The sequence below is a fragment of the Pinus tabuliformis genome, chromosome 3_2, assembly GCF_031772625.1.
Source record: "Pinus tabuliformis cultivar Carrire ecotype Pingquan chromosome 3_2, CPIR1, whole genome shotgun sequence".
Taxonomy (NCBI): Eukaryota; Viridiplantae; Streptophyta; class Pinopsida; order Pinales; family Pinaceae; genus Pinus; species Pinus tabuliformis.
In genome coordinates, this window is record NC_142302.1 from 290,022,462 (window position 1) to 290,046,880 (window position 24,419).

The window sequence follows — 24,419 nt, forward strand, 5'->3', positions numbered from 1 at the left end:
ATTTCTTTCCTTCCTAGTGTTGAACTATGCCCAAATGATACCCATTTTTCTAAGGAGAAGGAGTTCTTGAATGTTAAGGATAATACTTGGAAACTCACCTAAAGGAGGCTTCCAACATCAAGGCTTAAGTGGTTTTAATTCTCCCTTTACCATCCATTAATAATACATTATGTGTTTTTTTTCCATAAATGTGTCAATTATTTCTCATTTAGTGTAATACTCCTTGATATGTTACATGGTTTATATTAGAATGAATTTTTCTATGTATGTGTTTGTTGTCTCCACGTGATCTTCCATTCAAGTATTCATCCATATCGGCAAAGAAGAGATTAAACTTGGAAGCGAAAGGACCAAGGATGACACCAACGGATGTTAGCATCAGAGTGAGCTAGGTCATCTATCCTCCTTTGTGTTTTCTGGTATAAACTAGATAATTTTACATATATTTGTCTTTTTTTATTGCTAGATCATCCCATAGGACTAGAGGGATTGTTTCTATTTGCAGAAAGTGTTGTTTTCTCAATAGGTGCAAAGGCCATGAAGTATCTACAATAAATTCCTAGGGGAAGAAATGTTATCAGCACAAATTTGACTCAAGAGGCTAAAGGGCGATGATATGAGAAAAGAGTAATAAACAACAAAAAAACACTAGTGCAATGGTGCAAGTGTAAAATAACTATAATGATATGTTACTCTAAGTTAAGGAAGCATTCCCTATCAAAGAAAAAATGACAATTAGCCTAAAGGTGATATAAATCCTCAAACAAGTCCTAGTTATATGGTTTCATATTCCCTTCCAAGAGACTTCTTACTGAACGGATTGTGATCCCTATAAGTAAAGTTGTATAGACAAAGGTGGGGTATAGGACAAACTTCTTTCCCATAGCCAATCCTATAGGGTGTTTTCCTAAGATTGGCCACTAAGGTTATGTTTGTCCCATAGGGGTGGTCGAGTCTTGAGCTTATTAGTATAAAGTAGATGAGGATGATCAAGATGAAGGATTTTGAGCTCTGTAATATGTCAACTTTCTATATCTCAATGAAAGCGATTAATGGGTATTATTGGAAGCCTATCTCACTGATCCTACACCTAACTACAGATATTATTTTGGCCCTGGTGCCTAAGTGGGCTTAATCTATGTCAGTTAAGTTATTAATGTGGATTCTTTCAAGCCTTATCTTGGTGATGACAACTAAGCTCACATTCCCTTAGAGTGTGTGTGTCTGTGTGAAAAATGTGTCAAGTGGATGAGTTAATTAAGCATGTTTTGATGATGCTAATGTTGTTGAAAACAAAGTGTATAAATTGTAAATAGTACTCAAAATGAACAGTAAAATGAGCAGAAAATCAAAGCAAAAAATCCCCCACTGAAAAAGGAAATCAAGAAACAAGAGGAAATAGGGAAAACAAGCAACACAAACACACAAAAAATGGCCAAAAGATTTATTATCTAAGGGACTAGCATATGAAGACGAAAATATATTGAAAATGGTGTAGAAAATTGTTGCACCTAAATTCGCATGTAAGGAGTTATTGCTCCGTGATTTCATGTCCAAATCAAATCACCAGACAATAAAAGGAAAGATCAATAGAGATATAATAATGTCCCAACATAAATGATAAAACATGCATCAGGTAGTTGGTTCTATAAAATACAAGGAAAATTATGTGCACTTGGCTTCCTCGCATGTTGCGGAAGGATTTTGGGTCTGATGCAGATTCTCGTGCTCCACTCGAATGATCTACCTTGTTCGCACCTTATCTCAATCCATACACACAACCACAAAAAAATGGAGATAACAAGTGACCTTCCTCGAAAGATAGTTAGATCACAATACCATAGAAAAAACTATAAATCATACTGAATACAAATAGATACAGGGAAGGAACATGTATTTTATTAATCATGTAAAAATAAGATTACGACCATAGACCTTCACCTAAAAGCCTCGTCTCCATTATCTAACAGAGTCTCCCCACTATAACAAGGAAATGAGCATGAAGAGAAATACCCAAGCAATAAGAACCTCACAATCTCCCTCTCTCTAGCATCAAAATAGCAGCATATGCTCAATATCTCTAGCTCACCAAGAACATAACTCTTGAAAACTAGCCTAACCCTCTAAAATGGTCTAGTATAAATAGGTAGAAGAGAGGTCCCAAGAGGATGAATGTAGACACTAATGATGACTAGAAGTCATGGAAACTTCTAAATGATAAGTCTTGGCCAGCTTGAATAAGTGATGAGTCGAACTGGTCTCCTAGTGACCAAGACACTCTAGAAGACATCCCCAATCGCAAGCATAGAAAAGACTAAAATAGGCCATAATCGTATGCACAAAGAAGGTTTGGGAGCAACTGGGAGGCTCCATTTGCTCGGATAGGCCTCCATCTGTCAAACTTGGAAGTATGACTATAAAAAAGAAGGTCTAAAGCCTAGGAAAAGTCAAACAACCATGAGGACAAAGGAACACTAACCCTAGGGGGTTAAAATAGGCTGATACCAAAAGCTAAAAAAAATAGAGGTGAAAATGATGGAAAAATATAAGTAAGAAGCTATAAAATAAAGGATACACAAGGGGATCCTGAGACGGAAACGCAACAAAATATTCTAAAGGGAATGAAGTGTTGTAAAAACCTGTCTAAAATGACTGTGAAAAAATGGACAAAACATTGAAAAACAATGGCTGAAAATGTTTCACACTAGACTCCTCAACTCGGCTAGTCTCTTCCTAAATGATAGAGGTGTACTCTAAACCCTACGGGTATTTATTCTTCATTAATGAAAAACTACTAAGCGGACCCAAACCTAGACATTAATCATGAAAGAAAAAAAACCATTCTTAGCATACACACAATAGTCTCGACAAAATATGGAAAATATGGAACTTTTTTTGAAAAGTTGTAGAGTGCAAACACTTACCTGAAAAGTGTGCTCAATGTAGATTTTGGGAAAAAAAGTGCGTCGAGCATAGAAACAGTGCCAAAAATTGTGCTCTATTCCCACTTCCTATGCTCGATAGGTCTGCTCCATATTGTGTAATCACTTACTCAGCTAGTATCTATGACTTGCAAAAAGATGTGAAACCCCAACAGAAACTGAAAATTTCCAAAAAATATAAGAGATCTAAAAATAGAAATTTAGAGCAATAAAGATTCTGGAAAAAAACACTAAAAAAATGACACAACAATCACCAAGGTTTTTAATTACTATCCCAAGTGGAGTCACCATTTTTTAGTGTAAAATTTTTGGAGAAGCGTACTAAAATCTCTTACTTAAGTTAGAGGTGACTTATAACCCTAACAACAAAATATGGTTTCTTTCATGCTTCAGGTCTACAATAAAACATGAGAGAAAACCATGCAACAAAATAGATCATGCAAATAGAAACATATAACAATAAGAAATTAAATTGTAACTACCCAATGGAGAACATGAATGAAAGATAATTTTATTAATCAATACACCTAGTGAGGAGAACTTACAACGTGGTTCTGTAGTTCCCCCTTCGTGGGATGGGTCATTTTCTTGTCCTTGTCCTTCAACAACGTGCTTCTCTCTCTCAATTTGCAATGGGTATAAAAAACCAAAAAAGTGTTTGACCTCAAGTGGGAGCTCAAACACTATGAGATGATAATGCTGACGATGAAAATGGTCATGGTGAAGAATGAATAGAAAGCCCTCTATTTATAACAAAGTATTGAGCCAAATTTGGAATTAGAAAATAATAAAATATTATTGACTAAATGAAAATCTAGCCACTGTGAATACTTTATTATATTTTTTAGAGGGAAAAGATATTCAAAATGGTAAAATATCTTTATTTAGAAAGTGGTTGAAGTAATTAAAAATAAAAATGATTTATTAATCACTTTGTGAGAATTAAGGAAAATATGAATTTGAAATAATTATTAAATAATGATTTAACAATTATCTCAAAAAGGAAAATGTGGAATAAATAAGGAAAAATAAATAAATAACGATTTATTTAAATATTCCAATGTGATTAAGTCAAAAGTGATAAGAAATAATTATTTCTAGAGAATATTAAATAAATAATGATCTATTTAATTATTCTCATGGGGTTGTTGAATTTTAATGAGAAATAATTTAGGAAAAATGGTTTCCTAAATTATTTCCTGTGGTAAAAGTGGGTTTACCATGGTAATATTGATCCTACATGGTGTATTTTGATCAACCTAGTAAGAAATAGCTAAGTGATCATTTTTTGGGTGATAACACAAGTAGTGGAGAACCAACGGAAGCACACTTTGTATTCTAACTCTCTTAAATCCAATCACAATTGATGCATTAATACATAAACAAATATTTATACCATGTTGAGACAGTTATAGCAGTTTAACTGTCCAACCATACTTAGCTTAATCTGACTTGGTCATCAACTTAACAAGCTTGTCGACCGACTTATAACATTATTTTTCTGACTCGACTGGGCTAGTTGACTAATTTGACTAGTTCCTCCAACAGTTACCATTTATGGCATAAAATATCAAAATCATCATCTTTCCAAATTTTGAACTCAACTTCTTCCCAAGATACAATTGCATGCCCGTGAACTGCTACACTATATTAGTAGTACCACCATAGTAGGTACTCTTCTACTTAATGATGGGAGGAGCAGTTATCATTGGCAAGCCTGAATCACTTAACATGTTGCATACCTACCCCAAGGATTATCAAATTTTTTAGAATGCAAGATGGATAGTCTACTTTGAAATGTTAGAAGAATTTTACAATGTTATTTCCTTCCAATTTTCTCTAAACTTAGAGGGAATGAGCTCAACTGTGCGTGGAGTGAATATAGATATCATGGAAGATGTCATTGCAAGAGATACATGGTTACCATAGTTTGGGATCACTTTCTTCAATATAAAATCATCAATTCTAACAGCTAAATAAAATTTATTCTTATGTGCTATTGTAGCTACTATAACACCCTCCAAAATTTTTCCTTCATTTAAATTTTGGAGTCCTTAATGATTATGCGATATGTTGTTTCAACACATCAAAGTCATTTCTTGTTTGGTCATTTTTTCTTAAGTGTTTATGTTTCCTTCTTGAGAAAACCCTAATTGTCAGTGCACCATGCATTCACAAGGCTAAGTCGTGATTCCTTCATAGTGCACATTCTCAAGATAAGCTTAGCGCACTTCTTGGAGACGATAGAGTGCACTCGTTGTTGACAATAGAGTACACTCCTTATTGACAGATAGAGCGCACATCTTGTTGATAGGAAGAGTGCATGTCTTGGAAGAAAGCCTAGTGCACCTTCTAGAGATAGCTAGAATGCACTCCTTGTTGACAACATGAGTGCAATTTCCAAAGATATTGCTATTACACTCTCTAGTAGTAGTTATCACATTCTTATATCTTGATTTTGCAACATGCAATACACACACTTCCAAATGCTAATCAGCCCACATGCACGCTCTCCTTACATTAGGAGCCTAACCCATAGCTAATTCCACTCTTATATTTTGCTTTCGAGCTCTGTGCACTTTTGGAGCACAAGTATCATTCTTCACCCTTAGTTACAAGTGTGATAGATTATTGGTAATTTTTTCATCTATTGCACTTCGAAATTTTTCTCTTACATGTGTCGCTTTAGTTCTTGGTTGATTATTTTTGGGATTTTCACATTCTTGGGATTTTCACATTCTATTCATCATTATGGTTGTATATATGTGTGTGCAAGCCAATTATTTTCATTCTTATGATCTCTCTTTCTTGCTCTCATTTTACACTTAGTCAATTTCTAGGTAGATCTTTGTGTGCATGCATTGTACCAACTTTAAACTCTTTAATCCCTTCACTAGTGCATTGTGCCCTCCTAGGCAACAATTTATCAAACTCTTTCTCCTTAGATTTGGGAAACACCCCCATCACAAGGCAGCGTCTCCTCTAGATTTCATAACGCACTTCTATAGAGTAATCTCCACCTTCTATCTACTAATGGTGCAACCTACACCTTCACTAGCCTTTATTCCTCGAGTGGCATAGACAACACTACTAGTTAACAAGCATGCAACCCCCTTGCCCATTAAAGATGCAACTTGCACTCAACAAAGATCCTCTCTGTCATCATAAGTGCACTGCTCATTCCTAGTGACTAAGCTTTTATCCACTATCTCCTGCTCATGCACCTTGTTCCCAAGCTAGTGTTTCTTCCAGCCCCAGTGCATAACCTATTACAGTGACCGACCTTGTCTCAATATTGTACTCTTATGCTCAGAACTAGCACACTATCCCTTCATAATGACTTTTTTTCATAAATAAACAAGATAAAACAGGTTATTTTGTGGGACTGAATGTGTATTTTCCATAAGTGAATTTCAATTTCGGGCACTACAAATCTAGATCCTATTATTTTTTCATCTTCCACTAAAATTGTGCCTGCTATTACATGCAAAGGACCAACAACAGAGTCTACTAAAATCTGTATTGAATGTGTTGTGGAAACGCTGAGAGTCAAAATACCAATTTTATCACATACAAAATGTTTCATAGAAAAGTCCACCGCTTTAACAACGGAAACGATTTTTACAGAATTTATCAAGGATGAGTTTAAAATAGACCTAAAGGACATGGGGTTGTATGTCAATGTCAAAAGGTCCAAATTCTATTGGATTTCTAGAAGGTATCGAGTTTTACCTTCTGTAGAAGTGATAGGATGGATATTGCACCATCTCAACTCTAGGAATATGATCCTCTATAGTGCAAGTGGTCAATATCTCTCTATATATCATCCCCGTGATATTCACTATTATTACAAGCTACCGAAGCCACAAGAATACTTGAATTGAAAATTCCATGGGGCTTGTTATTCTCATTTTGTTACAAAATACATTCTCAAGACATGGTGGCAAGAACTGGGAAAATTTTACCAAAAGCCTAAAGGAATTTACAGAACAAAGTCATTAAGGAAAGTATATCAATATCTCATGGCATGTTATATGGGCACAAAGGAACATATCTCTTTGAATAAGGATGGGAACATATGGCCTATCTATGTGTTGTTGAAGTACATATCTTTAATTGGTCAGCCCTACTAGCCCAACAATTACAGAAAATTGTTGCAAAGGTGAAAAATGTTTCACAAGGCAAGCAACCTGAGTTCTACATGTCATCCTACTTTCTTAATGGGATTTGTGCCCGAAGGAATTCCAGAGTCTACAGTGGAAGTGGAACAATCAACAACCTCCTGTCCACACCTATTGTAAGATACTATTAGAGGTGAGCTATAACAGAGTGTATGAGAAGATAAGTGAGTACTTCTTTTTGGTGATATATCAAATGATGTTTGAGGTTGAGGAACCTCGCATGACTTACAAGGCCAAAGAAGGTTTTGTTGATGTTTCATATTGGTTATTTAGAGTATTCAGAGCTTATAGGCCTCCACATCTTATGCCAATGTATGTGATGGTTAAATAGTCGTGAAAGAGGTGGTTACTAGATATGCATAGGACTATCAAAACAATTGTAGAAATCAAATAAGTCACCATGGTCAATCTTCCCTTTGAAAATAGGGTCATATGAACTAAATAATATAAATGTAACAGAGGAATAAACTGAAGAACTAAATCACCTTAGATTCAAAGAGATGAGCTTCCACCGATATGACCATAGAGGTGTATGCAAGCAACATTGAGTAAAGTTGAGGCACACATGGCCATATGATTTTGTCTCTTGGAAGACAAAGAGAAGAGAAAGAACAACTATAATTCTTCCAAAGTAGTTAGATGAGATGATGAAGCAGACTTGATCACATAGTACACATGCTAGATACCTATAAAGAAGGGACCCAACAAGAAGTTGTTGCTCAGGTTGATATCAAGCCAAAAGGATATAGGGAAAGGATGCTAAAGAAGAGAGGATTAAGGAGTTAAAATATATTTTTTGCAATAAAGGTGCAATCAAGGTTGAAAAGAAAAGGAAGGAATTTGAAGAAGCCAGAAAAAAAGGGAACTAGAGGAAGAGTGCAAGTAGGAAGAAGAGCAAGAAAATAAGAAGAGAGAAGACATGAAAAATAATAAAGAAGAATTGAAGAAAAGAAGAGAGGAGGAAGTCCATAAGAGGGAACAAGAAGAATATTTTAGAAAAAAAAAAAAGGAAGAAGAAGAGAAATGAAGGCTATAGGTTGAAGAAGAAAATAAGAGGAAATACAAAGAAAAGTTTGCAAGAAATCTAGAGGAAGATTTGGAAGCCCAGGACACAGATGATAAATAGGATGGGGAGAACTAGGCAGCGTAAACTGAGCCAATCATAGCTCCTCTAAATATTCGTCCTTCAACTCCTCTCACTGGTGGGAATATTTCGTTCAGTGAGTTGGTGATTCTACCTCCACCTAATCATAGAATTATGGACATATCCAACTTCACCTTTGAAGAGCTGAAGGATACTATCATTCAAGAAAGAGAGAGGTATCTTCCAAATTAACCAGATCAACGTGTTTCCATCCATACAAAAATCATTATTGTGTCAAACACTAAGACCTATCCAAGAGCAGTTAATTCAAGAAACTTAGCCTTTGTAGTAGCGACAAAGAAGAACACTAATTTTCTAATAGAAAATAAGGAACAATCAGAGAAGGAATTGGCTAGTACAATGAACCAAAATGATCACGTCCTTACTGAAAATCAAACTATGTCATCTACTAGTTTTAATAGAGAGGGATTACAATCGGCCATACTTGAAGAAATCATGCCATTGGAAGACACAATGAAGCAAGTGTATGAAGAAATGATCACTTTTCAATAAAGAAATGGCGCCTACGTAAGAAGTTTAGAAATTATGACAAGAAAATTTGACAATCTTAAAGATAAATTAGACAACTATAGACACGATCCAAAAATGGGGCGCCAAGTTTTTAAATACACCAATGTCGTTAGTTACAAAAGACGAGTATGAATATAAAATGGATAAAGAAATAATAAGAATGTATATGTATATCTATGACTAGCTCAACAATCATATAACAAACACTATGTTAGCATATACGTGGTTGCAGAATGAATTGGAATCCTTGGTGTGAGTACACAAAGTTACTTTTATAGGTGCATTTAGAGAGGTGAGACACGAGTAATATTAGGTAGGAGTTAGAGGAATTCTTAGACCATATCAAACATGTGACCACTCAAGATGACTTAGAGGTGACAAAAGACTTTGTTCTACAATATGTAGTTGAGCCAATAAAGTTACATATAAAGTTAGTCATGTTGTGCAACAATCTACAATTAGGATCCAAAACCATATATCCAGATGGTTTGGAGGGAAAGATAAGACCTAACCTAGATCTACCACAAAAGGTCAAACACATATCAATAAAATATAAAGCTCGGTACCAATATATCACAGTGGACCTTCTTGTCATAGTCATTGAATCACATTTTCCCCAAACATGATTTCAAATATGTCTATTTTGTTTTATGGTTTTTACCACATTTTTTTTAATGTAATTTTGTATTTGAAAAAATAATAAAATTGTCAAATGTGTGTGGATGTCCAAAAGTCACATGTGGAATGTGAAGATTCGCTAAGAAGTCCACAAGTCATAGAGGAGCTCAAGAGTCACGAGGGAGGTCAATAATTACATGGGAGATGAAAGGTCACCCCATTTGTTATAAATAGGCCCTCATGCCTCAAGCAAAGGAATTTTAGCCTTGGCTTCTATGGCTAAGAATAGGGGAGAGAGATCATTCATTTGAGGAGGAAGTTGTGGCTTCATGTTCCACTATTGGAACAAGTGAGACATCTTTGTAATTGTGTATCTTGGCACGTTCACTTAATATTTTGAAGCTCTCACAACTGGACGTACTTTCATGCATGTATCAAAAATGTTCTTTTGATGTTTGTCATATATTTTTATGTTTATATGTACTAAATAAATGAATTATTTTACTGTATTTAGTATACATTGTAATTGAAACGTGCATCCTCTTTTCGTTTCATGATCGTTTTTATTTTTAGAACTACTTTTCAAATTAATTAGTGATTCTTTCTATGCATGTGTGTCTTTATTACAATGGTACTATTATTATTCTTCTAAATGATCACTTCCTTTTACTCTATCTGTGAAAGTAATTTATACACATTGAAATTGTATGTTTCACAAAACTAACATTGTGTGATTGTCTCAAAAGTTATGTGTGCAATCTCTTATGTTTTTAGTTATAGCCAAGGAAAATCTTTAAGTTAGAATGACACATGGAGAATCATTGTGGATGTGTCTCCTACCCCAAATGGTATAGAGTCTAATTGGGACTTTATACCAGGCATATCCCCTTGTGTTGGTGGAATTTTTGGCACCGTCAATCGATGAAGAGAAAGTGAAAAACAAAGATAAGGAGATAGACATAACTTCGCTTCCTCCTCCTTGGAAGAATGTCACTTATTTTTTGAAAAAATATATTACATGTGAAAGGATGTTTACCTTAATTTTAAATCATCATTTCATGCTCTTATCTTGTATTTATCATGGGAAGTTACTCAACATGCCCTGTTTTCTTCTAGAATCCCTAGGAATATTATGGTTAATTTCTTCTATGATTCTAAGAATTCTTAGTGCTATGTCATGAACCAGGGGATAATTTAGCTCTTGGTCATACATGCATTGAATAATAAGGCATTGTTTGGCTTCAATTCATAGACCTTGTTAAGGGTACGATAGAGGAAGATGAAAAATAGCATTATGGAGATGAGAAAGAAAAGGGGAAAAAAGGAGAAGTTGACTTGGAACAAGAGTCTTTGGGTAAAGATGATGAACCTAACTAGGAATAATCTAGTAAAGTGAGTGGTATATAAATGGAAGAATTTCGTACTATCACAACCATTAATAAAACTGTTGTTGAACGTTCCCCAAGGGAATAATTGAACCTTGTACTATTTTGAAAGAGAAATGATTGTAGACAAAGGGGAAAAAAGAGGCCTTTGAAAGAATTTGTAGTTGATATTCCAAGAAGGAAAACTAGGTCCTCAGCAACAACAACTAAATTATTTAAATATCCAACCATTGCTTCCTCTCCACAAGAACCCACTAAGGAATTCAAGAATCCAAATTTTGTTAGGAAAAGCAAGCTTTGAATGAATATTGATAGTTTCATGCTTGGTAAGTGTAAAATTGACTCCATGTCTAGAAAAACTTTTATCTGAAAAACAGAAATATTCTAGGCTTAAACGAAAGCTCAAGATTTTAAGGAGAAAATCCAAAGAAGAAAATAATCCCACAAAACTGAGTCGTTGTGTAGGTTACTCAAATTTCTAGTAAATCAACTTCCTTCTTAAAAACCAAAACTAGGATACCAAAAGCTAAGGAGTCCAGGGAGAAAATATGTTTAGATTGTGGTGATATCCTTAGCCAAAAATATTATACACAAGATGATATACTAGTTTCAAGATTTCTTTTAGTTGAGATTCGAATGAAGCCTATTAAGGAAAATAGATAACCCACTAAAGCTACCCAAAATTACTGGGATATGGTAGAGTGTAAAGAAAGATGCACTACTACCACACAAGAACTAGTGGTGTCCAACATAGAAACAGTTTCCTAATCAAACTATGACAAATACCATTGAAACTTCGAAGACTGAAAATAAAGTTAGTGAAATGGTAATAGAGGGGCATTCACAAGTTCATACATCATAACATATCAAAAACACAATTACTACACATGAACCAACCTTGAACAATGATGATATAGTATAGCCTAAGGGAAAAAATTTCAAGTTGCGAGTTTCAATGTTTATATCTTAATCACTAAAATTCACAAATGGAAATAGTTGGACTTATGATTTTAATTGAGTTCAATCCCTATGAGAGAATATGAAAACACCATCCATGATCTCAAGGTAAAGTAGGTATAAGACCATATGTTCCAAAAGATAAAGTAGGATCACCTTAAAGAAGAATATAAACAATTGAAGAAGCTATAAGACCAATTGCTATAGCCCATTCTTCCCACCCTATTGTTATGTGGAATTTTGCATCTACGGATAAATACAACTTCCCTAAGTGGGTAGCTACACTTTTAACAACAGAATTAAAGAGTTTAACCGTTTTCCTATAGAAGATAAATAAGACAAGGGACCTACTTGTTATCTTTTTCTTACCTTTGTCTCCTTTGAATAGCTCTCGTCACTCCTTCTCAAACTGAATTCACTTGATAAGTACCTGCAATCATAAACAGAAGACAAAAACCAATCAAAGAAATAGATTTATCTACTACAAGCAAATGGAATCGAAAGCATTTACACATATAATCATCATACATAAAGACAAGAATATGGGAAAATGTGTAAAAAACTTTATTAAGTAGAAGGAAGAGTTGCAACCAAAGAAGTCGGATCCCATGTCATTCATCCATCTTGAGTTCCATCCTTCATCACACCAAAAGCACAACACTCCGGCAACATAAAAGTACTTTCTTATGATCTCAAACCTCAAACCAACAGTATCTCCTTACAATTCCTCAAAGTCCAACCCCTAATCACTATGATGAGTGCTCAATTTATAGGGAAATGGAGGTGGTTTTGTCATAAATTGGGCATTGAATGGCTTTCCAATTTGGGAGTTAGTTTCCATGGAGGAAGGGATGAGAGGAGAGGAGGTTATTTGATTCATTACCTATCCAATTATGAGCTCAATCTTGTACTGGTGCAGACTCATACCAGTACGCAAGCACCCACCTGCAGAAGGCTAAAACCTTCTCTCGTTCTCCAGCTACTACTGGAAGGGAGCTACAACCCCCTGGCTCTTGTACTAGCCGATATGTTTACTAATACGTAGGCACTGGCCTACTGAAGGCTACAACCTTCACTTGTACTCCAGCTGCTACTGGAAGGGAGCTCCAACCTCCTGGCTCTTATACTGGCCGATATGTTTACTAGTACGTAGGCGCCGGCCTACAGAAGGCTACGACCTTCTTGTTTCATCACAACACCATAATATGAAAGCCACGTTTCATCCAATTTTCATATTGGACCCATCAACAACATTGAAGCACAAATCAATCACTACTGCAATACAACCATCAACTACACATGCATCATCAATCTCTGAATCACCCAACACTGAATCACTGAAACCCTGTCATCGAAACACAGTCACCAGAACACAGAGCAGAACACAGAACTCTGCAACAACAACCAGACCCAACTGCAACTTCAAATATCATATCTCATAATGTATACGCTACTCTAATGAACCAAACCAACGTGTATACGTGCTTTTACCAAAGCCAACCAGCGTATAGATCTGCAAATATTTACTCATAACTTTGCAGCTATTCTAGACATCAGTGATACCCATATCATAACATTTATACAATAAAACATGCATCAATAATTTAGATCTATTCTATCCATGATCAAACCACATAATGAGAATACATTCCAAGCCTTATGATCCCGATCCATCATCCATCATCAACATCATAAGTGCATCATTGGTTCAAATCAACCAAAGAATCACAAACCCATAACCAGCATACTAGATCTCACACTTCATCAGATATTCAATCCTTGCACACTTGCACTTTGGCCTAATGATCTTCTTCTCCTTATATAGGTTTAGGCCTCCGTCAATACCATGGTCCAAAACCACGTAGGACCGATACCTTGGACCCAATACCTGGGATCAATACCTCGGATTAAATACCATGGACCAATACCAAAATACCATGGTCCAAATACCATGGACCAAAACTTAGTTTTCCGACATGTACGTGCCTTTCCTTTTGTGAAAGTGCGTGTGTATATTATACGCGCCTTTGTATATAGTGACCATGTGTGTATACGCGACTTGGTATATAGTGAACATGCGTATACATTTTATTTCTTCATTCTTGTTGTTTACCTGCTATACTGTGATCTTTCATCTGAGAGAATTGCCATCAAGGACAACACTTGTGTCATACCTGTATCATAATGCCAACAATTCCTTATGTTCTACCCAATATTGAATTTCTTTCTTCAAAGGATGCCACATAAACATCCCTCAAATAGATCTTGGTCCTGACAACGGAACCATTTGTTGCCTTAGGTTGGGCTGAGCCAAGTCCAAAGTTTACTACGCACCAACAAAACCCTCAACCACTGGCCCTCTCGACAATGACCTGAAAGCAAATCACAGTCTCACCCGAAGTGATTATGGGAGGTCGTAGAACCAAGTTTTTGCAATCTGAGGGGTGCTGCAATGTCGCACTTTTGTATTTTCTTATGCTTTAACACTTACTTAATACTTCGTATTCACAAAATACTTCGCACTTATAATGTACTTAATAGCATTATATTTATCACTTAAACATATCATAAACATTCATGAACTTTACAGTACTGAAATAAAGTGTAGATATTAAGCAAATAAACACATGTAGACACATATTTTACCGTGGTTCATCCCAATGTGGGACTACGTCCACAAGAACTATTGCTTATAATATAGAATTTGTATAATAAATAGTTCTTTCTTGCGCAAACAACTGCAAGGTGTCTGTGAACTACGCTGCAGACAATCCGCACACTAAGATGCAAACCAAGGCCTTCGCGCACCCAGCTACGGAGCCTTCCCTTTCTTTGAAGTACATATCAACAGAATACAACCATAAACCTAGATTTCGATCAATACCTTGATGCCTTCCTTCTTTATTATTCATCCCTATATATACTATTACATGAGGGATTACATTGCTACATTACCATGGACCCGATACCATGGTTTCCGGAATACAAGGGCCCATTATGGTCCAAAACCATCAACTTTTACAATATTATATTCTTTTCACAAAAAGGGAGCGGCTTTGCCGCGAAGCCCCCATACTACGCGATGAGTTTGTTGCGTGGCCCACTTCGCACTTTGTACTACGCGCTATATCCCAAAAATTTGGCCAAGTTGTGTTGTGCCCAACTGTAGACTGATCAAAACTTAGCATTTTTTGCACAAGTGCTTGTTTGGGATCAAAATATGGGGTTTCCACAGTGCACACAAATAGCACAAAATCAACGAAGGCACAAGGGAGTGCTTGGAATGCAAGCCACATGAACGACCACAAGCCCGAATGAAATTTGGGGTTTCCAAAGGCGAAATGAAATTTGGTGTTTCTAATGAACACCCAAGGGGCATGACAACAACGAATGCATGAGGAAGTCACTGGAAAATGGGTCACACATATGATCAAGAGGCATTGGGGTGGTAAAAATTTAGGATTTTGGGCACAGGCCTAGTATGCTTAGCTGCCTACACAACCCACTCAAAATAAATTTGGGGTTTCCTTTTGCACCCCTTTAGAACAAAATATTGGGTTTCCAGCAAGCACCCAAGGGGCATCACAACAACAAAGGCATGAGGAAATGCCATGAAAATGAGCCATACGAATGAGAATAAGGAATAGGGGAGGTCACAACTGAACATTTTGGGCACAACCTCGTGTGCCTCAGCACCAACAAGTGCACCTCCCAACCTGCCAGAATGAAATTTAGGGTTCCCATGGGCACCCAACCCGAATGAAATTTGGGGTTTCCAAGGAGTGTCAAAGCTACATGAAAATAATGAAGGCACGAGGGACCAACCAGAAAATGGGATGCATGAATGATCCCAAGGCATATGGGTAGCCACAACTTAGCATTTTTAGCATGGCCTGGTGCACCACCTCGTCGCACCCCACATGAACGAAATTTGGGGTTTCCATGGCAACTTGTCATGAGGGAATGTTACGAAAACATGTCAGGCAAGCAATCACAAGGAACAAGCACGGTTGCAACTTCACATTTTTGGCATGCCCTTGTGTGCCCGAGCACCAAAACATGCATAAAGTCGGCCCACATGGATGAAATTTGGGGTTTCTAAGGAGTGCCCAAGGGTCACAACAACAATGAAGGAACAAGGGAGGGACTGACTAATGGCCACATGAATGATCATAAGGCACAAGCGCAGTCAAAACTTAGTGTTTTTAGCATCACCTGGTGTGCCTAGGGGATAATTCGGCCCACTGGAACGATTTTTAGGGTTTCTAGCAAGCATCCAAGGGGCACTAGAGAGACAAAGGCATGAGGGAGCGTCAAGATAATGAGGCACACAAACAAGCACAAGGCACAAGGGCGGTTACATATTAGAATTGTTAGCATGACCTCATGTGCCCGAGTGATAACAAGTGCACTGGCTCGGCCCATTTGAATGAAATTGTGTGTTTCCATGGGCACCCAACCTGAATGAAATTTGGAGTTTCTAAGGAGAGCCCAAAGGGCACAAAAACTATGAAGGCATGTGGAAGCAACCAAACAATAGGTTGCATGAACGATCACAAGGCACAGCGGCAATCACAACTTTGCATTTTTGGCACGACATAGTGTGCCTGGGTACTGACGTGCCTCACCCGAATAAAATTTGGGGTTTCCATGGGTGTGGGTTTCAAGCGAGCACCTAAGGGGAACGACAATAATGAATTCATGATCTTGGTATAGGGAAACGGTCTACACGAATGAGCACAAGGAACAAGGGAAATCACATCTTAGCATTTTTTGCATGACCTCGTGATCACGCATAACGAAGTGCACTACCCTGGCCTACCCAAATGAAATTTTAGGTTTCCATGGGTGCCCAACCTTAATGAAATTTGAGGTTTCAAAGGAGCACCTAAGCGACAAGATAACAATGAAGGCATGAGGGAGTGACCAAAAAATGGACCACATGAATGATCACAAGGCACATGGGCAGTCAAAACTTAGCATTTTTTGCACAACCTGGTATTCTCGAGCACTAACGCACCCTAGACGAATGAAATTTGGGGTTTGCATGGGTGCCCAGCCCAAACCAAATTTTGGGTTTCCATGGGTGGCCAGCCCGAACAAAATTTTGGGTTTCCATTAGTGCCGAACCCGAATAAAATTTGGGGTTTCCAGTGAGTGCCCAAGTAGCACGAAAACAATGAAGGCATGAGGGAACACTAGGAAAATGGGTCAAATGAATGAGCACAAGGCACAAGGGCAGTCACAACTTAGCATTTTTGGCACGGATTTATGTGCCCAGGCGCCAAAAAATGTGACAATCAAGCTTACTTGTTTAAAATTGGGGGTTTCCATGCACGCCTATGGGTACCATAGCGACGAAGGCACGAGGGAGCCATGAACGTGCACAAGGCACAAGGGCAGTTACAAATTATCATTTTTGGCATAGCCTTGTGTGCCTAGGAACTAACAAGTGCATTGGCACAGCGTTCCCAAATGAAATTTGGGATTTCCATGGGTGCCCCACCCGAACGAAATTTGGATTTTCCAAGGTCACCTAGCCCAAATGAAATTTGGGGTTTCCAGTGAGCACCCAAGGAATATGTGATCGATGAAGGCATGAGGAAGCGCTAGGAAAATGGGTCACATGAATACGTGTAAGACATAATTCTAGTCACAACATAGTATTTTTGGCATGGTCTCAGGTGTCAGGGAACCAACAAGTGCGTTGGCCCAGCCTGCCCAAATGGGATTTTTGTTCTCACCCATTCTAAAAAAATTGGGCTTTCCAAGGACGCCCAACCGAAACAAAATTTGGGGTATCCAAGGGTTCCCATCCTGAATTATATTTAGAGTTCCATGGGGGCCCAATCTAAACAAAATTTAGAGTTTCCAAGGTCTTCTAGCCCAAATGAAATTTGGAGTTTCTAGCGAGCAGCCAAGCAACACGAAAACGACACAAGAACGAGGGAGCACTAAGGAAATGGGGTGCAAGAATGAGCATAAGGCACAATGGTAGTAACAAATTAGCATTTTTGGCATGGCTCATGTGCTCGAGCACCAACAAGTTCACTAGTCTGTTCTACCTTAATGAAATTTGGGTTTTCCATCGACACCTGGCTTGAACGAAATTTGGGGTTTCCAAGGGTGCCCAACCTGAAAACAATTTGGTGTTTTTGTGGGTACCCACTTCGAATTAAATTTGGAGTTTCCAAGGTTACCCAACCCAAGTGAATTTTGGGGTTTCTATTTAGCGCCCATGGTACACAACAATGACAAAGGAACGGCGGTGCGCTGACAAAACAGGTTGAACGAAAGAGCACAAGGCAGAATGGATGTCATAACTTAGAAATTTTGGCACAAACTCATGTTCCTAGGCACCAAAATGTATGCCAAGCCAACCTGCAAGGATGAAATTTGGGGTTTCCGTGGGTTTCGACCTGAATAAAATTTGGGGTTTCGAAGGGTACCAAGCATGAAAATATTTTGTAGTTTCCATGGGTGCTCGACCCAATAAAATTTGGGGTTTCCATGGGCGACCAACCTGAATGAAATTTGGAGTTTCCAAGATCGCCTGAACCAAGCAAAATTTGGGCTTGCCAAGGGCACCGAGCCCAAATGAAATTTGGGGTTTGCAGTTATTTCTTAAGGGACATGACAACGATGAAGGCACGAGGGAGCATCATGAGAATAGGCCACACGAACAAGCACAAGGCACAATGGTAATCACAACTTAGGATTTTCGGCATGGTCTTGTGTGCTTGGGAACCAACGAGTGCATTGACCCAACTCTCTTGAATGAAATTTGGGATTTTTGTCAGTTCCTGGCCCAAACAAAATTTGAGGTTCTTGAAAAATATTTTGGATTTCCAGTGAGCACCCAAGGGGCACGACAACGACAAAGGCACCAGGGAGTTCCAGGAAATAAGGTTGCATGAACGAGCAAAAGGCACAGGGGCAGTCATATCTTAACATTTTTTCCATGACCTCATGTGCTCGGGTGCCAACAAGTTTGTCAGCTCCACCCAACAGAATGAACTTTTTGGTTTCTACGTGCAACTAGGCTGAACAAAATTTGGCGTTTACTAGGGGTGCTAAAGTGGGCCGACAATGACTAGGGCACAAGGGAGAACCCGACAAATGGGGCACACAAACCAACACAAGGCACAAGGGCAGTCACAACATAGCATTTTTGGCATGAGATGGTCATATGGAATTATACAAGAATGTAACAGAATATAGATACAAACATAAAAATAGAGATGCAACAGAAATAAAACTTCATTTCATTAATATCAAAGCACAGAAATGTGCTTACATATAGAATGGAAATAAACTAGCCCAGGTGATGGTAACTTATCTCTGAGACGTGATGTGGAAGCTACATGCGTTTGAACTATGTTACAATGAAGCTCAAGGCGCTTTTTTTATTGAACAACAAGGGAAAACCCTAAAAAACAAAAACCCCAACCCCAGGAAATGGAACACTAAGAGTTTGTGGGCCCCATTAGGGTTAGTTGGGCAGCCAACTTCCTAGGGTCGTAACTTGGTCACATGATCTATGTTCAGAGTGTACGATACCTCATTGGAAACATATCTCTGAGTACTACATAATGTTTTGCAAGCCCCTTACTATAGATACGAACTTGCTACATAACTCAAGAGAACGTCGTTTAGGGGGTCAAAAGCGCTATGGAAGTTAAGGACCCTAAAAAATGCTAAAAATAGTATTTGTTGCTATAATAAATGAAACAGATGAAACCAAATAGAGGTCTATGTGGAATAGGAGGGTGGCCACTAATATCCACCAGGATCAGTGGTATCAGATTTACATTACGACTACATGGGAATGGGGGTTTGAAACATATTTCAGTTTCAAAGTTTTGTAGCAATATTCAGAAAAACTCATGCAAGTGATATGACCTCCACAGACCATTTTAGAAGGTTTAAAATATCTTATTTGAAATTATTTATTGTTATCTCATATGTGATTTTTACATAATTTGGTTTCGTTTCTTGGTTTCAGAGATATGAGCAAATGAAGTTACACATGTTTGGAACATTGCACGATCGCATGTACTGTGACTTTCTGGACTCATTTTTTCCCTCCATGGGTCATCAAAGCTCAAGTTTCTTATATTAATAGAAATTTATATTCAATACATAAAATGGGTCTTTGACCGAATTTGATTTCATCACCTGTAGCAGATGTTATCAGTAAAGTTGCAGCAAGAGGCGTATAATGTGAAAGAAGCCATTACAACATCTCATTAGATAGGAGAATCTACAAGACAAGCCACCATGCTTTTACGAAGAAGACTGACAAGCATCATGGTTATGGATCACCCAAAAACCCAATATTATGGGTTAAATACACAAAACCCTTGTCATTGAAGTCCATTTGCTAGGCTGCACACTGTTAGTATCATAGTTGGTCATAAGAATTACTGGGTATCACTATCCTCAAATCTTCGTTTTTCATGGTTATGGGTCATCCACAAATCCAAGCTTCATCAAAGTCCATTTGTTAGGCATCACACTATTAGTATCACAGTTGGTCATAAGCATTATAGGGTGTCTCTATCCTCAGATCTTCATCCATCATGATTATTGGTTAACCACACAAAACCCTTCTCTTCAGTGGCTCTTCATATTCACAACAAAAGCTTCTTAGGAGGGAAATTCACACAATGTGGGCCATTCCTTCTTAAGGGGGGAGGAATGATCCAAATGGAAAGTGCCATCCACCCATGGTATTCATCAACCCATGGTATTTATCCAACCATGGTATTGTAAGTGGCATCTATCCATGGTATTCATTCAGCCAGGGTATTTATCCACCCATGGTATTCATCCACACATGAAATTTACCCATGGTATTGTAAGTGGCATCCACACATGGTATTTACGCAGCCATGGAATTTACCCCTCGTATTGTAACTAAAAAAGGCTATAAGTAACAAGTCACATTTAGTAAAAGGACAGATTTTACACCACAATGTAGCTTTTACAGTTACTATCTATTTTAATAAAAAAAAAACTTGGTGTTTTTGTTTACCATGTGTTCTCTTATTTTCTTTTGGAATTTCAATGTTTTAGATCTTAGGGGCCTCCACCCAATATCAGGATCAAATGGTGTTCTGAAGTTCCCATAGGTGTGCCTACCCGCCCATTGCAAATGAAATTTGAGGTTTCTAAGGGGAGACAATGTGGGACGACATTGATAAAGGCACAAATGATTTCCCGACCACAAGGACACAAGAAAAACCACAAGGCATAAGGGTGGTAACAACTTAGTATTTTTGGCATGGCCTTATGTGCACGAGCACCCACAGGTTTGCCTGCTCACCCGAACCACCTAAAATTTGGTGTCTCAATGCAACACCTAGGATGTACCACACCACACCCAGGATGCACCACACTATGCCTAGGAAAGACCACATCAACCAAGGACCAAGGGAGGATGTAGCCACAAGGGCACATGAACCACCAAAACGTACAGTGGCGGCCACAAGTTAGGATTTTTGGCATGCCCTGGTGTGCTTGGGCGACCACAAGTTATAATTTTTGGCATGCCTTGGTGTGCTTAGGTGGCCACAAGTGTCCCTTTATACCTGCCCACAAGTGTTCCCCCATGCCCACAGAGGAACCTAGGTGCTCACATTTGTGATCGCCCTCCCACAGGGGTTCCTTGGCACACACAGGTGCACCTGCCCACCCAACCCACTCGAATTTTGGCGTCTCCATGATGCGCTCATAAGGCACCACAATGACCAAGGAACAAGGGAGCGCCCAACCACACAAACCACCAAAAGGCATAAGGGCAGCCTGTTAAAATTGGCAACTAGGGCCAAACTCCATGTGGGTCATCTTATTTATGGCAGCTGATATTTTTATTAGATCCCTCTCATCGAGAGGTGTAGGATAGATCTAAAGATCATCTGATTCCGATAAGTATTTATGAAGATATGAATTTATTTTGATTATGGACAAATTGTCAAGTCGGCCAACAACTTATGTAGGCTCGGAAGCCCAATAGTCATGTCTATTCAACCTCCACGTTTTATTATAAATAGAAAAGGACTTGAAGTCATTTGACACACACACATACTCTTCATGTGATCTCCTCCTCTCCACATTTTTGGGTTTTGGTGAAGGAGAGACACTAAGAGTATACGCTGGCCTAAGATGATGCCCTAGCCGCAGAAAGGATGATACCCTAGCCGTAGAAAATATGATGCCCTAGCCGCAGCCAAAGGGAGAGCTCTAGCCGCAAATTGAAGGGAGATCTATCTGTTGTCTTGAGGAGCTCCAATACGTAGTCTAAAGAAGCCCTAATCCGTTGACTAAAGGAGGCCCTAACTGCAGTTGAGAGAGGCCTAATCCACAGCAAGGAGGAGGGCCTAATACGCAGTCAAGGGAGACATCTAACCGCAGCCCTAGAGAGGAGACCTAGCCGCTGTCATAATGAAGTTGTAGCTACAGATTATGAAGCCATAGCTGCAGTAAATATATGCCCTAGCCACAAGCTTATGAGGATACCTACACGCAGAAAAGATAAGCCTCTATACGCTGTCTCAAGAGGCTCAATCCGCAAATGAGAAGAGGGCTAATATAGGCCCTAAATGAAGGCCTGAATCTGCTGTCTAATGACCCTATATGCAGCAAGAAAGAGACTCTTTATCCGCAGTTAGAAAGAGGATCTATACACAATCCTCGAGGAGATGATGTAGCTGCTGCTTAGCCGCAGTCATGAAGCCTAGACAAAGTTGATGGAAACCCTTGCAGCTGACTCCTATTCGTTGTACAAGGGAGCTTCATACGCAGCCCTAATCCGCAGTCAAGTATAAACTCGGATTGTTGTAGGTGACAACATGGTAATAAGACATTGTTACATAGTGAAGGAATGCATCTGCTCTAGATCAGATTATATAAACAACTGGGTGTTTGAAAGCGCTGACAACACAGTCAAGTTCTTATGATGCTAGCAAGATAAAGTATTGGAGGCCTATCTTGTGGCTAGGCTAGGCCACAGGCCATAGTCAACAACAAGGCTATTCTCCGGATTGCCTATCAAATGAACTGAGCTACTATGCTGAGGGTTAGTCAGATAACAAGGATGCAGCATGGTGATGATTGCAGTAGAATGGGGGCAGCAAAGTGATGATGGATGCTTGATGAGTACAGCATAGAAGTCATTGAGTGCAGATCAGCAATAAGTACAATTTTGGGTGTAGATCCGTGATAAAGAGCAGCTCAATGATTGGAGCAGCTCAGTGACAGGAGCAGCAATATGAAGTGCATCGCATGGTCATGATAAGTGCAGCTTGGTGCAGCACAGTGAGGTACAACATGTGGACAAGATGCAACACTATGATAGGTGAAGGAGTCACCTTGGAGAATCAGTTGAAGCAGCATGTCTTCAACTGATCTCATATAGATATAGAAAGTCAAAATGTTGACTTCTGTTGTAAATGTACTATCTCTCTATCTCTCTCTGCTAAACTATTGAACATAGAAGAAGAATTTATCAAGGGTTTCCCCGCGTTGGGTTTGACCCTGGCTAGCGCCACATCATGTGTCCTCTTGTCTTGGCTTGTCTTCTGTGATTTATGTTTATGTTCTATCTGTAGTTTACTTTAATGCTGATGTGATTACTAATCTGGAAAGGATATTGAGCTCACTGTGAAAATTGAAATAAATTGCTCTAAGCATAGAACATACCTAAAATTAACACAGTCACAACTTGGCATTTTTCGTATGACCTTGTGTGCCTGAGCGCCCACAAGTGTGCCCAGGCACCCATGGTTTTGCCTAGGCACCTACCCACACATAGGTTTGTCACCTGTCTAGCCCTCTTGAAATTTTATGTCTCCATAACGCACCGAAGAGGAACCACAATGACTAAGGCACAAGGGAGTGCCCAAACGTAAGGCCACATACACCAACAAAAGGAGCAGGGTTAGTCACAACTTAGCATTTTTGGCGTGACCTGGTGTGCCCACCCACCCACAAGTGTGCACAAGCGCACACCCAGATGTGCTCCCACCCACCCACAAGTGCGCCTAGGTGCCCATAGTGTTCCCACATTATTCTTAGGCGCCTTCCCAGCTAGCCGCTTGAAATTCAATGTCTCGAGGGTGCGCCCAGGACACACCACAATGACCAAGGCACAAGAAAGTGCTTGATCCCAAGGCCACACTAATCACCAAAAGGAAAATTGGTAGTCATAACTTATATATTTTGGCATGGATAGGTATTACTAGGAACCCATAGGAGTGTTTGTCCACCCACAGGTGTGCCCAGGCGCCCACCCATAGTTTTGTCCACTCAAAATTTTGTGTCTCCAGTGTGCATCGAGGACACACCACAATGACCAAGGAACAAGGTAGCACCCAGTCATAAAGCTACATGAACCACCAAAATGAATTATGGAATTCAAAAATTAAAGATTTTTTGCAAGGTCGGGTATGCCTAGGCACCCACAGGTGTGCGCACCCATCCACAAGTATTCCCAAGAATCCACCCACAAGTGTTCCCAAGAACTCACCCACTGGTGTGCCTAGATTCCCACACATGTGCCTTCCCACCCATAGGCATTCCAAGGCACCCACTTGTGTGCTCACTTTCCAAGCCCATCCAAAATTCAGCATCTCTGGGGCACGCTTAAGAGGCACCACAA